Source organism: Bombina bombina, chromosome 6, assembly GCF_027579735.1.
Source record: "Bombina bombina isolate aBomBom1 chromosome 6, aBomBom1.pri, whole genome shotgun sequence".
In the NCBI taxonomy this organism is placed as follows: domain Eukaryota; kingdom Metazoa; phylum Chordata; class Amphibia; order Anura; family Bombinatoridae; genus Bombina; species Bombina bombina.
In genome coordinates, this window is record NC_069504.1 from 275,796,108 (window position 1) to 275,812,451 (window position 16,344).

Sequence of the window (16,344 nt, forward strand, 5' to 3'; positions counted from 1 at the left end):
TATCTAAGCCTCGGCAAACTTCCCCTTTATTTCAGTTCTTTTGACAGACTTGCAGTTTAGCCAATCAGTGCCTGCTCCCAGATAACTTCATGTGCAAGAGCACAGTGTTATCTATATGAAACACATGAACTAACACCCTCTAGTGGTGAAAAACTGTTAAAATGCATTCTGAAAAGAGGTGGCAATCAAGGTCTACGAAATTAGCATATGAACCTCCTAGGTTAAGCTTTCAACTAAGAATACCAAGAGAACAAAGCAAAATTGGTGATAAAAGTAAATTGGAAAATTGTTTAAAATGACATGCTCTATCTGAATCATGAAAGTTTATTTTGGCCTAGACTGTCCCTTTAAATGATCAGTCTGTGCCAGATGAGGATACAGCCAATACCTCATCAGAAGTGCCACTGGAGCACACATTTACTTTATTTAACCACTTTGGGTGGATTCAATGGATGCTAAAATTTGATTTTTTTTTTATTTTTACAATAGAAATGTCTTATAAAAACTTTTCTCAACCCTGGAGTAACATGGGTTATATTATTTTATGCATTTTTATTTTACTTTTAGAGAATAATCCTTGTTCAGATAATGGGTTAGATTCGAATCTTGAGGTTATTGCCATCTGCATTTTACTTTTCCTATTAAGCAAAATCTGTCCTACCATGTATGAAAGAGCAGCAGCTAAACATATTAAAGCTATGCATTGCATATAGTAAGTAAATGCTGTTTAAAGGGACAGTCTAGTCAAAAATAAACTTTCATGATTCAGATAGGGCATGTCATTTTAAACAACTTTCCAATTTAATTTTATAATCAATTTTGCGTTGTTATCTTGGTATTCTTAGTTGAAAGCCGCCTCTTATCTGAATGCATTATGACAGTTTTTCAAGTGTGCCATATAGCTAACATTGCGCTCACGCCCGTGGAGTTACCTAGGAGTCAGCACTGATTGGCTAAAATACAAGTCTGTCAAAAGAACTGAAATAAGGGGCAGTCTGCAGAGGCTTAGATACAAGGTAATCACAGAGGTAAAAAGTATCTATACTATAATTGCTTTTGTAACGTGTCCGTCATTGTCGCAAGTTGAGCATGCATCCTCAAAGGAATGTTGGCTGCACAAGGCCGAAAAAGGAATGTTGGATGTGCGAGGCAGCCAAAAGAATGTTGGTTGCACGTGCAACCAAAAGAATCCACCTGGATGCAGCTTCAAAATGGCAGGGTGGTTAGAGAATCCACAACAGTTGGATTCTTTCACAACCCTGCCATTTTCCGAATCCACCTGGATGCAGCACAGACAAACAACATTAAGGGGAAAAAAACGCAACCGCCCGCACAAAATAACAAAAAACACGTATCCACCCGCACAAAATAACAAAAAAAACCTTACTGCCCACACAAAATAATAAAAAAACCTAACCACCCGCACGAAGTTTAATAAAAAAAAACACCTAACCACCCGCACGAAGTATAACAAAAAAAACCTAACCACCCGCACAAAGTATTAACAAACACCTAAACCGCTAACCCCCACATCGCAAAATAATAAAGTAATTAACCCCTAATCCGCAAATTAAACAACGCAAATAACATAATTAAAATATTAACCCCTAAACTGCAAACCCCCACATTGCAATAAACTTAATTAACGTATTAACCCCTAAACCGACAAATTCCCAAAATCGCAATGAACCTAATTAACCTATTAACTCCTAAACCGCCAACCCTCACAACGCAAATAACTAATTTAATTACTAAGCTCCCTGACCTAACACTCCCGAAATTAACCCCAATTACATCAAATAAAAAAATACTAAGTTACAATGAAAAAAAATAACATTACTTAAAAAAAAACTAAGATTAAATTAAATAAATCTAAAACTACAAAAAATAAAAAAGTCTAAAATTACAGAAAAAAATAAACAAAATTATCAAATATAAAAAAAAATAAACCTAATCCCTATGAAAATAAAAAAGCCCCCCGAAATAAAAACATCCACTAAACTAAACTACCAATAGCCCTCAAAAGGGCCTTTTGTAGGGCATGGACCTAAGTTAAACAGCTCTTTTACATGTAAAAAATACTAAGTCCCCCCTAACAGTAAAATCCCCCCACCCACCAAACCCTCCAAAATAAAAAAATAACACTAAAAAAACCTAAACTACCCATTGCCCCTAAAGGGGCATTTGTATGGGCATTGCCCTTTAAAGGGCATTCAGCTCTTTTACTGCCCTTAAAGGGGCAATCAGCTCTTTTACAGCCTAAAAAACCTAATCTAAAAAAAAAGCCACCCCAAAAAAAAAAAGCCTAAGACTAAGCCACAAATAATTACTCACCATTCCTGAAGTCCGGCGGTGAAGGTCTTCTTTCAGGCGGCTCCATTATCTTCTATCTTCATCCGGAGCAAAGACGGCGCAGAGGTGCGGAGCTGGCTTCCCCAATACGCGGATCCTCAGCGGCGTGAAGGCTCCTCTTCATGCGATTGTCTGCTGCACACTGAAGATTGAATGCAAGGTACCCCATTTTTTTTTTTGGGTATCTTGCATTCCTATTGGCTGAAATTTTGAAATCAGCCAATAGAATGAGAGCTACTGAAATCTTATTGGCTGATTTAAACAGCCAATATAATTTCAGTAGCTCTAATCCTATTGGCTGATTTCACAATGCTCTATCTGAATCACGAAAGAAAAAATTTGGGTTCAGTGTCCCTTTAATATAACAATGTTGGTTGTGCAAAGCTGGGGAATGGGTAGTAAAGGCGTTATCTAACTTTTAAAACAATAACAATGTTAGTGTTTACTATCCCTTTAATAGTGTTTTTTATACAGTGTGGTTTATTTTGTATATGTTTTGACCAACAGGGGGCGATTAATGAATGAATATAGAATGCTATGTGGACTTTTGACCACTGGATGGCTGGAGAGAAAAGAAAATTGTACTAGATAGAATGCCCCCACATTTGTAAGTAATTAAATACAAAAAAAAAGTGTTTAAAAATGTTTGTGTATGTAACATATCTATCTATAGCATGATTAAGGGCTCAGTGTAGCCCAAAACGTTGCTGCTTTTTATGGAACTGTCACTATAATAAAGAAGAGATTTATATATGCTTTGGATGGGGGTAAGCAGAAACCTTTATAACAACATGCACCCTGAATACGTTTGCTACAAGAGTTTTTTTTTTTTTTTTTTTAAAAGAAAGGTGCTAGGCTCAAATTGTTTATTTGCTATTATGTTTAGGTAATCAGATGAGGTCTCGTTAAGGAAAAACCTGCTGGTAGGCAAGCTTGCTCAAGTTCCGTCTGTTTACTCTCTAAGATAAAAGCACCCCACCATATGCGAGTCTCGCTGCTTTGTAGTATTATAGTATTAATATGTTAGAGAAATTCAAAGGATTTGTGGCATTAAAGCCAAGTGCTGAATTAGGCACTAGTAGGATAATTCATAGTGGGATTAAAAACTAACACTTTATTTAACATATATACTGTAACAAACAAAATTACCAAAATGGATCAAATTAAAGAGGTGGGTAATCACCATCCACTTCTATATATTCACCAGTGACGAAACGCGTTGGTGGGCGTGTCCGGGTGGCGTTGTTGCTGTCCGTAGGAGTTACGGCTTGTCTCTCTAGATACTAACGATTATTTAAGATAGCGACTTATAGTCTAAGCGTAATTTTGACCCTAAATGGTACTAGCTCTGTGTGCATATTATGTGTAATATCATGTGCATATAATAAGGAGCATAGGATATTCTGAGTACATAGTCTGTATGTCCGGTGTGAGTCTATAATTCCCTGCACAGTTTTTTCTTCACTTTACTGTTACTCTTTCTCCTGCGATCTCAGCAACAGCACCTCTAGGGCACATAGCCCTCTCACACATTGTTTTAAACTTTGTTGGATCATTATTACATGAATATATAGAAGTGGATGGTGATTACCCACCTCTTTAATTTGATCCATTTTGGTAATTTTGTTCGTTACAGTATATATGTTAAATAAAGTGTTAGTTTTTAATCCCCCTATGTAGTATTATAGTATATTAGGAACTGCAGCACCCCAGATAAAATGGGTTGTTATAAGATCTTAAAGTGATGGTAAAGTTACCTTAATCTCAATGAAGAATAGCATTAATGGTGTAAAATTAATATGTTTCATTCATCTTTTTTTTTATATTTGCGTATAACTCAAGTTATCACCTTTATAAAGGCAATTTCTAAACTTACGAAAATTCAACCCGTATTTTTTTTTTTTTACTTTTGATCACGTTTTTATTTTGGCCAATGGAAATATCGGCCGTTAGGCGGCCGTCTCTCCACGTCATCTGCATCTTTAATCATCTGCGCATGCGCTATTGAATTCTCTTTGTATTGAAAACTGCACACGGACCCGTGTCATGCATGCCTCTTTATTACAGTTAGGAATCCCTCACTACGTCATGAGCTTCACGGACATGGTGCATGCGCAGTGGAAAGCCGCATCAGCGAGTAGCGCATGCGCGGTTTATTCTGAATTGGGAATGCGCTTTTGAGTGGCACAGAGAGGATGTGGGACCGTCAGACAATGCAGAACACGGAAGTAGGGCTTAGGAGGAGTCTGCAGCAAAACGGTAGGGAATTTGAAATATATTTGTTTAGAAAACTATAGCAGTAAACTAAAAAATAACTTAGCTTCTATATTAAGGTAATATTGAGAAATGCTTGGTTGTCTTGAATACCGGATTACTTTACCTTCACTTTAAGTGGCAATTCTCAGAACTTTATATGCCCAAATGAATTACATAGTTGTTGGATTTGGTTAATCAGCGATTTTAATATGGAGATGGGGAGCACATTATCTTTCATTTAATATTTGTTTTCCTAATTTTCCTCTGTAGTCATGCACATATCATTATAGCACTGGGGAATATCCTCATGTATTATTAATAAATAATTACAGTATATGAATTTAGAGGTAGGCATCAGACAAGGTAACATAAAGGCACTCTCCTCCCTGCGCTAGTGCTGTAAGGCAACCACAAGTTTAGCTCTCAGTTAGTCTTGGAAAAAGAAACAAAGTAACATAGTTTTCTGTCCCTTTCACAATTCAGGGGGTGAAGCAGGAGATCATATTTTTACCTCATAAAGGGAAAGACAGAAGCACATAATGGTTTGTGTTTTTACAGCAAACCTTCAAAGGTTTGTAAATATGCAAATGAGTCTATCTACAAATACAACATAATTCATTTCACTAACAACAGGGGGCGACATTTCCATAAAACCAGACACACATTTGTAAAGACTAGAGAAGGAATTTAGATACATGCATACTAATTTACAATGTTAGGAGCAAGTAGTAATACTTTAGGAATCAGCAAGGGAATTAAAGGGATAGTAAACAGACAGTGATTACAATATAAAATTACGTAAAAAGCTTTGCAATATACATTCATTCAATATTTTATCTCCTTTCCTTGTAATTTAACTCTGAAAATTGTTGGGTTTCTAAATTCCACTGAGCTTCTATAAAGTAATGGGTGCCATGTTTTAACTTAAAGGGACAGTCTAGTCAAAATTAAACTTTCATTATTCAGATATGACTTGTAATTTTAATCAACTTTCCAATTTACTTTTATCATCAAATTTGCTTTGTTCTCTTGGTATTCTTAGCTGAAACTAAACCTAGGTAGGCTCATATGCTAATTTCTAAGCCCTTGAGGGCTGCCTCTTATCCCATGCTTTTTAAATTACTTTTCACAACAAGAGACTGTTAGTTCACGTGGGCCATATAGATAACACTGTGTTAACGCCCAGGGAGTTATTTAAGATTTAGCACAAGACAATACTAAACGCAAGACAGTAGATAATATTAAACAGTCACAGTCATGTGATCAGGGGGCTGACAGAAGGTTCCTAGATACAAGGTAATCACAGAGGTAAAAAGTATATTAATATAACTGTGTTGTTGTGCAAAACTGGGGAATGGGTAATAAAGGGATTATGTAACTTTTAAAACAATAAAAATTATATTGCAGACTGTCCCTTTAAGTATCCCCTTATCTATCTTTACTGCTGAGGACAATTAATGACATATATTAAACAGGAAATTAAATATACTGTGTGGAACATAGTATTATCTAAAAGGGTTTCCACAGAACCTTGTTTGCATAAACACAGATAAATGAAAAAAAATGTTCAAACATGGAAAAGAATTAAAGTACTTTACAGAAACTAAACCTTTACACTTACAGGATATCTTCAATATTTAAACAACTAATATAACTAAGACTAATCTTTGAATACCATCAATATTTCTAGCACTTATTTATTGTTTAACCCTTTCACTACTAAACCCTTTCAACCCAGTGCTGAGCCAATTTTGAGCTCTTTAGTATAATTTTTTGGGTATATTTTAGTAAATAATATTGAAAATTGCCCACTGACCACTGCGGTTACTGTGATTACTTTACTAAATTATCATCAAAGTTAGCCACATTTGAAATAGGGGCCCATACAGGCTTTTGGGAGTTATAGATTAGAGAGGCCCCATTGTGCAGTAAAGAAAGAAAAGCAATTTTTTCTTGCAAGGTGTTCGCTGGTACCACTGTGATCACCTGACTATACAAAAAGAGAGGGACTTGTCTACTGAAAAACAAATGTTATTAGGGGTCTCTATACATACACATTTCTTTATTTTTAAAAGATCTGATTTGTAGTACTTCTCCAAGACTATTACAAATGAGGGGTCTTGGAGCTTTATAGCTGATATGGAAGCTGAGATTGAGGGTTTAGTAAAAACTCCTCCCCATCCTGCACCCTTGCAGCTACCGGTGAATCCGGGCCCAGCCTCTTTGTGACGTCACCACGTGTACATTGCGACTTCAGTCGCCACTCTCATGAAGCCTGGGAATACCACTGTAGCGCAAGGGACTGCCGAAAACAGCGTTTGGTCAGCGATCCCCCTGCATAACTACAAGGACTCATATACCTTTAAGGTATATGTTAATTAACACTAGTTTAGAAAAACAAGAAAACAATTCTTAAAGCCCAGAAACTTTATAGGTAACTTGTTTTGTTTTTTTTCCAAAGCTTTTGGTGGTTTCACTGATTGAAACAGGTAACGAGACAAAAAAATGTAAAAATAAAAAACTAACTTCTTTGTGATATTTACCAGGTGGTTGTTTATAAGATTGGGAAATGATGGGACATAAGTTACATTTTAAATTGCTCACTGATTCGGAAAATTACTTAATGTGTGCTAGTATTTTTATTTTACGTTATTTATTTTTAATAGGATTTATGAATTTTGCAGGAAATTACAATAAGTCAGTACGGATAAATACACACAGTAAAAAAGATTTTACAGAAGAAATGCTTGTAAGGCAAAACTGTAACAATCCAATTAAAATATATAAAAGTAATATTATTTGTTAAAAATATTTCCACAAGTTTTAGAATGGAGCAAAACTGGTTTGCATAAAGATCAACATTTTAAATATTTTTTTATCGTAATAAACAGAAGACCAAACATCACAGTACCTTATTCACATATTTAAAATCCCTTTACACGTAGGGACATTAAACACTAGGAGGCCGATATTGCGGATCATGTCCGCCGCACATCGATAAATGCCGACAGCATACACCAGCAATTCACCAGCAACGGCACCCCCTGCAGATTCGCGGCCGCTAGCAGGGGGTGTCAATCAAACCGATCGTATTGGATCTGGTTGATTTTTGGCGATGTCTGTCCGCCACCTCAGAGCAGGCGGTCAGGTTATGGAGCAGCGGTCTTCATAACTTGTGTTTCTGGCGAGCCTTCAGGCACACGGGGCTTCAAGCTCCATACGGAGCTTAATAAATATGCCCCTAAGCAAATGCTAGATAGAATGATGCATTCAAAGAAAAGATTAGCCTGGGAATAACTTGTAGATGTGTGTTTTTTAATGTCTAATTAGCTGTTTAAATATTGACAAAATAAGAATAAAGTTTGAGTGCTTAGAAAACAATGGGAGCTGCCATGTTGTAACTTAGGTTACCTTCTCTGCTATGGCCAATTAGGGACAGTTATAAATAGGTCACTAGAGTGTGCAGCCAATGACGGTGTGGAATATAACAGTGTTCTGCACTTTGTAAGAGGAACTGAAAATCTCACAATTTCAGAATGGAATTACAGGAAAAGGGGACAAAATAAATTATGAAAGTATATTGCAGAGTTTTTTTATATATACAGTTTATAATTTTATATAACCATCTCAAAGTGTTTAATGTCTCTTTAAAGTGATGGCAAATCCTTGCTTAAATGCTAGGATTTACCATTACTAAAAATAAAGGCCACCTTCATTAATCAGTTTAAAAGATGCCTTTATTTCACCACAGCTTCACTGCTTAGCTATGACGGCCCATGGCACTGCTAAGTTTTCAATTAGGTGATGTTTCCATCTCTTAGCCAATTGCAGTGCGGGCCGATCGTCCTGCAGCAAAATAAGGGCACCTTTTAATCCATTTTTTTTTTTAACTGATGAATCCAGGTGGCCTTTATTTTTATTGATGGCAAATCCTAGTGCTTTTGAAACGCTAGGATTTACCATCACTTTAATCACAGTCTCATTACAAAGTCTAAGTAAGGTATTTTATTTATGTTCATGTAGATAAGTATCTCAGTGTTGAGGATTTCAAAGACCGTAACAACCTCTTTCTGCTTTAAGAAAACTATAGACACAAATGCATCAGCTTTCTAAATATTTGCATGGAGTGTGAGAAAAATACATTCAATATCCTGAGATAATAACTTTATATTTATAGTACAAGAAGCGCAAAGAGAAATCCGGGAGCATACCAGGTGCGTTTATATAGCATAACTGTAAGCTTATATGCGTCTGATTTATGTGTCTGACCTGTTAAAAGCAGTGCTGCCACTTAACTAATGATGAGCTGTGGTGACATAAAATGTGTTTTGTGTCCCCAGACGGTCTCTGGAGCAGCTAAGGGAATTACTAGGTGGAAAAAGCTTGAGAAACCACAGAATTTCTTATTGCTGTCACTTTCCAGTTTGCTAAATATCACACACAAATGTCATCTTTAATGACATATAATCCCATGCTTATTGCTAACACAATATACTCAACCTTTCTGGTTTTTCTATCTGCTACCGAATTTGCATTTCTTCCTTAAAGGGACATTAAACACTTTGAGATGGTAATATAAAATGATAAATCTATAGAAAAACTTCTGCAATATTCTTCCATTATTTATTTTGTCCCCTTTTCCTGTAATTCCCTTCTGAAATTGTGAGCTTTTCAGTTCCTGTTAGAAATGGAAGTGCAGAGCACTGTTATATTCCACACAGCTATTGGCTGCACACTCTATTGACCTATTTATAACTGTCCCTAATTGGCCACAGCAGATGAGGTAACCCCAAGTTACAACATGGCAGCTCACATTGTTTTATAGACACTAAAATTTCACACTTATTTTGTCAATATTTAAACATCTAATGAACCTTTAAAACATACATCTACATGTTATTTTCAGACTAATCTTTTCTTTGAATGCATCATTCTATCTAGCATTTGTTTAGTGTTTAATGTCCCTTTAAATAAACATGAATGTAATTTTTTAAAAGCTAACTCTATGGTGATGGATGCAGTCATTTTCAATATTTACACCAGACACAATATGAAAACAGGAGAAAAGTGAGTGCAACATTTGTTATCAAATTCTTCACTGGTATCATAGATTGTCCGATTGCTTAATTGCTGCACATGGTTCTCTACATCTTTGTCACTGTGAGCCAAAATGTTCTTCTCTTAAAATTGTTGGTTTAAATTCCAAGATGGACAAATTGCATATGGAGAATATGGTGATTTACTGCAGAGTGGCACTGGTATATGAACAATAGTGATGAGTGAATGTTTATATCTTGATATTTGAATGTTAAAATGCATGATCACCTTGACACCTGTTCTGCTATTTGAATGTTTCAATAGAACAAATAATATTTGAACACTTGATATACATATTGGAATATTGAATGCAAAAACAAAATTTATGCTTACCTGATAAATTTATTTCTCTTGTGGTGTATCCAGTCCACGGGTTCATCCATTACTTGTGGGATATTCTTCCCAACAGGAAGTTGCAAGAGGACACCCACAGCAGAGCTGTCTATATAGCTCCTCCCCTAACTGCCACCCCCAGTCATTCGACCGAAGACGAGCAAGAAAAAAGGAGAAACTATAGGGTGCAGTGGTGACTGTAGTTTAAAAATAAAAAACACCTGCCTTAAAATGACAGGGCGGGCCGTGGACTGGATACACCACAAGAGAAATAAATTTATCAGGTAAGCATAAATTTTGTTATCTCTTGTAAAGGTGTATCCAGTCCACGGGTTCATCCATTACTTGTGGGATACCAATACCAAAGCTTTAGGACACGGATGAAGGGAGGGACAAGGCAGGAAACTTAAATGGAAGGCACCACTGCCTGTAAGACCTTTCTCCCAAAAATAGCCCCCGAAGAAGCAAAAGTATCGAATTTGTAGAATTTAGAAAAAGTGTGAAGCGAAGACCAAGTCGCCGCCTTACAAATCTGTTTAACAGAGGCCTCATTTTTAAAAGCCCATGTGGAAGCCACCGCTCTAGTGGAATGAGCTGTAATTCTTTCAGGAGGCTGCTGGCCAGCAGTCTCATAAGCTAAGCGGATTATGCTTCTCAGCCAAAAAGAAAGAGAAGTTGCCGAAGTCTTTTGGCCTCTCCTCTGTCACAACAAACAAAGCAGATGTTTGACGAAAATCCTTCGTAGCTTGTAAATAAAACTTAAAAGCACGAACCACATCAAGATTGTGTAAAAGACGTTCCTTCTTTGAGGAAGGATTAGGACATAATGAAGGAACAACAATCTCCTGATTGATGTTCTTATTAGATACTACCTTAGGAAGAAACCCAGGTTTGGTACGCAAAACTACCTTATCTGCATGGAAAATCAGATAAGGGGAATCACACTGTAAAGCAGACAACTCCGAAACTCTTCGAGCCGAGGAGATAGCTACCAGAAAAAGAACTTTCCAAGATAAAAGTTTAATATCTATGGAATGCAAAGGTTCAAACGGAACCCCTTGAAGAACTTTAAGAACTAAATTTAAACTCCATGGCGGAGCAACAGGTTTAAACACAGGCTTAATTCTAACTAAAGCCTGACAAAACGCCTGAACGTCTGGAACCTCAGCCAGACGTTTGTGCAAATGAATAGACAGAGTAGAAATCTGTCCCTTTAAGGAACTAGCAGACAATCCTTTCTCCAATCCCTCTTGCAGAAAGGATAAGATTCTAGGAATCCTGAATTAAGGTATCAATGATCGACTCGGAAAAACCACGCTTTGATAGAATCAAGCGTTCAATCTCCAAGCAGTCAGACGCAGAGAAATTAGATTTGGATGTTATCAAAATCACTGAAGCTCTCTCCTGCTTGATCTTGGCAATCAGACGAGGGAGCAGAGGAAACAGTGGAAACACATAAGCCAGGCTGAAGGACCAGGGCGCTACTAGAGCATCTATCAGCGCTACCTTGGGATCCCTGGACCTGGACCCGTAACGAGGAAGCTTGGTGTTCTGACGAGACGCCATGAGATCCAGTTCTGGTTTGCCCCATAGTTGAATCAACTGGACAAATACCTCCGGATGGATCTCCCACTCCCCCGGATGAAAAGTCTGCCGACTTAGGAAATCCGCCTCCCAGTTCTCTACTCCTGGGATATGGATAGCTGAGAGATGGCAAGAGTGAACCTCTGCCCATAGAATTATCTTTGAAACCTCCAACATCGCCAGGGGGCTCCTTGTACCCCCCTGATGGTTGATATAGGCTACAGTCGTGATGTTGTCCGACTGAAATCTGATAAACCTGGCCGCAGCTAGCTGAGGCCAAGCCTGAAGAGCATTGAATATCGCTCTTAGTTCTAGAATGTTTATCGAAAGGAGGGCTTCCTCCTGAGTCCACGAACCCTGAGCCTTCAGGGAGTTCCAGACTGCGCCCCAGCCCAGAAGGCTGGCATCTGTCGTCACTATAGTCCATTCTGGCATGCGGAACCTCATTCCCCTGGACAGATGGACCCAAGATAGCCACCAGAGAAGAGAATCCCTGGTCTCTTGATCCAGATTTAGCAGAGGGGACAAATCTGTGTAATCCCCATTCCACTGATTGAGCATGCAAAGTTGCAGTGGTTTGAGATGTAGGCGGGCAAACGGAACTATGTCCATTGCCGCTACCATTAAGCCGATTACTTCCATACACTGAGCCACTGACGGCTGAGAAGTGGAATAAAGAGCACGGTAGGAAGTTAGAAGCTTTGACAACCTGACCTCTGTCAGAAAAATCTTAATTTCTATTGAATCTATCTACTATCTACCTAGGAAGGAAACTCTTGTGAGAGGGGAGAGAGAACTCTTTTCTTCATTCACCTTCCACCCATGAGACCTCAGGAATGCCAGAACAATGTCTGTATGGTACTTGGCGATTTGAAAATTCGACGCCTGTATCAGAATGTCGTCTAGGTAAGGAGCCACCGCAATGCCTCGTGGCCTTAAAACCGCCAGTAGGGACCCTAGAACCTTCGTAAAGATTCTTGGTGCCGTGGCTAACCCGAAGGGAAGAGCCACAAACTGGTAATGCCTGTCTAGGAAGGCAAACCTGAGAAACCAATGATGATCTCTGAGTATCGGAATGTGGAGATAAGCATCCTTTAAATCCACGGTAGTCATATATTGACCCTCCTGGATCATAGGTAGGATGGTTCGAATAGTCTCCATCTTGAAGGATGGGACCCTGAGAAATTTGTTTAGGATCTTGAGATCCAAGATTGGTCTGAAAGTTCCCTCTTTTTTGGGAACTATAAACAGATTTGAATAGAATCCTTGCCCCTGTTCCTCCCTTGGAACTGGGTGGATCACTCCCATAACCAGAAGGTCTTGAACGCAAAGTAAGAATGCCTCTCTCTTTATCTGGTTTGAGGCTTTGAAATCCAGAGGATATCCCTGGGAAACAATCTCCAGAGCCCAGGGATCCTGGACGTCTCTTGCCCAAGCCTGGGCGACGAGAGAAAGTCTGCCCCCAACTAGATCCGGTCCCGGATCGGGGGCTACTCCTTCATGCTGTCTTAGAGGCAGCAGCAGGTTTTTTAGCCTGCTTTCCCTTGTTCCAAGCCTGGTTAGGTCTCCAGACTGGCTTGGACTGGGCAAAATTTCTTTCTTGTTTTGAAGTAGAGGAAGTTGAAGCTGCGCCAGTCTTGAATTTTCGAAAGGAACGAAAATTAGTCTGTTTGGTCCTTAATTTGTTGGACCTATCCTGGGGAAGGGCGTGGCCTTTTCCTCCAGTAATATCAGAAATGATCTCCTTCAGTCCAGGCCCGAATAGGGTCTGCCCTTTGAAGGGGATGTTGAGAAGCTTAGACTTTGAAGTAACGTCAGCTGACCAGGATTTAACCATAGCGCCCTACGCGCCTGAATGGCAAAACCTGAATTCTTAGCCGTTAGCTTTGTTAAATGAAAAACGGCGTCAGAAATAAATGAATTGGCTAACTTAAGAGCTTTAAGCCTGTCTAGGATATCATCCAACGGGGTCTCCACCTGTAGAGCCTCTTCAAGAGACTCGAACCAGAAAGCCGCTGCAGCAGTGACTGAGGCAATGCATGCAAGAGGCTGGAGAATAAAACCTTGTTGTATAAAGATTTTCTTAAGGAAACCCTCTAATTTTATATCCATTGGATCTAAGAAAGCACAACTGTCCTCAACGGGGATAGTTGTACGCTTAGCTAGGGTAGAGACTGCTCCCTCCACCTTAGGGACCGTCTGCCACGAGTCCCGTGTAGTGGCATCTATGGGAAACATCTTTTTAAAAGCAGGAGGGGGAGAGAACGGTACACCTGGTCTATCCCATTCCTTCGTAATAATTTCTGAAAACCTCTTAGGGATTGGAAAAACATCAGTGTAAACAGGCACTGCAAAGTATTTGTCCATTTTACACAATTTCTCTGGGACTACAATGGTGTCACAGTCATCCAGAGTCGCTAAAACCTCCCTGAGCAACAAGCGGAGGTGTTCAAGCTTAAATTTAAATGCTGTCATTTCAGAGTCAGACTGAAGTAACGCCTTCCCTGAATCAGAAATGTCACCCATAGATAGAAGCTCTCCTGCTTCGGCTTCTGTACATTGTGAGGGTATATCAGACATAGCTACTAAAGCGTCAGAAAGCTCTGTATTTGTTCTAGCCCCAGAGCTGTCTCGCTTTCCTTGTAACCCTGGCAGTTTGGACAATACCTCTGTGAGGGTATGATTCATAACTGCCGCCATGTCTTGTAAGGTAAACGCATTGGACGCGCCAGATGTACTTGGCGTCACTTGCGCGGGAGATATAGGTTCTGACACATTGGGAGAGCTAGGTGGTTTAACCTCCCTTTTGTCAGTCTGAGAAAGCTCTGGTGATAAATCTTTAAAACCCATAATATGGTCTTTATAACTTATAGAAAGGTCAGTGCATTTGGTACACATTCTAAGAGGGGGTTCCACAATGGCTTCTAAACATAATGAACAAGGAGTTTCCTCTATGTCAGACATGTTTAACAGACTAGTAATGAGACCAGCAAGCTTGGAAAACACTTTAATAAATGTGAAAAAGCAATTAAACAAAAATGGTACTGTGCCTTTAAGAGAAAAAAACTACCACATAAGCTGCAAAACAGTGTTAAAAAGTAGTAAACTCTACGAAATGTTTACAGTGTGTATAAGAGACTAAAGCAGCATTGCACCCACTTGCAAATGGATGATTAACCCCTTAGGCCCCAAACCGGATTAGAAAAATGGTAAAATCGTTAAAAAACAGTCAAACACACTGCCACAGCTCTGCTGTGGCTCCTACCTGCCCTTAAACACGATTTTTGCAGGAAAAAAACCCTCTATAGTGGTCCTAGATGCCAGAGGACTCCTTTAGGGAAGCTGGATGTCTCAGTCTGAATATCAACTGCGCATAAAATGCGCGAAAAACATAATTTATGCTTACCTGATAAATTTATTTCTCTTGTAGTGTATCCAGTCCACGGATCATCCATTACTTATGGAATATATTCTCCTTCCCAACAGGAAGCTGCAAGAGTCCACCCACAGCAAAGCTGCTATATAGCTCCTCCCCTAACTGCCATATTCAGTCATTCGACCGAAAACATGCAGAGAAAGGAAAAACCATAGGGTGCAGTGGTGACTGTAGTTCAAATGAAAAAATTACCTGCCTTAAAGTGACAGGGCGGGCCGTGGACTGGATACACTACAAGAGAAATAAATTTATCAGGTAAGCATAAATTATGTTTTCTCTTGTTAAGTGTACCCAGTCCACGGATCATCCATTACTTATGGAATACCAATACCAAAGCTAAAGTACACGGATGATGGGAGGGACAAGGCAGGTACTTAAACGGAAGTTACCACTGCCTGTAAAAAACCCTTTCTCCCAAAAATAGCCTCCGAAGAAGCAAGGTATCAAATTTGTTAAATTTGAAAAGTATGAAGCGCAGACCAAGACTCCGTCTTGTAAATCTGTTCAACAGAAGCCACATTTAAAAAAGGCCCAAGTGAAAACCACAGCTCTAGTAGAATGAGCTGTAATCCCTTCAGGAGGCTGCTGTCCAGCAGTCTCATAAGCTAAATGAATTATGCTTTTTAACCAAAAAGACAGAGAGGCTGCTGAAGTCTTTTGACCTCTCCTCTGTCCAGAATAGACAACAAACAAGGTGAACGTTTGATGAAAACTGTAGTAGCTTGTAAGTAAAACTTTAAAGCACAAACCACGTCCAATATTGTGTAATAGACGTTCCTTCTTTGAGGAAGGATTAGGATACAAGCATGGAACAACTATCTCTTGAGTGATGTACTTGTTAGATACCACCTTAGGGAAAAAAAAAACCAGGTTGGTACGCAGGACTACCTTATCCGTACGAAGGACCAGATAAGGAGAATCACATTGTAACACAGATAACTTGGAGACTCTACGAGTCGAGGAATTAGCTACCCAAAAGGAACTTTCCAAGATAAAGATTGATATCTATGGAACAAAAAAGGTTCAAACGGAACTTCTTGAAGAACCTTAAGAATCAGGTTTAAGCTCCATGGCGGAGCAACAGTTTTAAACACAGGCTTGGATCTAACCAAAGCCTGACCAAATGCCTGAACGTCTAGAATACCTGCCAGACGCTTGTGCAAAAAAATAGACAGAGTAAAAATCTGTCCCCTTTTAAGGAATTAGCTGACAACCCTTTTCTCAAAAACATCTTAGAGAAAAGATAATATCCTGGGAATCCAGACTTTACTACATGAGTAACCCTT

The 16,344-nt window shown here is 38.9% G+C and overlaps 1 protein-coding gene across 10 annotated transcripts in view; it reads right to left on the minus strand.

Moving 5' to 3' along the window:
* Positions 1 to 16,344, minus strand: part of GRIP1 (glutamate receptor interacting protein 1) — a 920,176-nt gene that overhangs the window by 157,996 nt on the left and 745,836 nt on the right. The gene's annotated exons all lie outside the window — the stretch shown is intronic.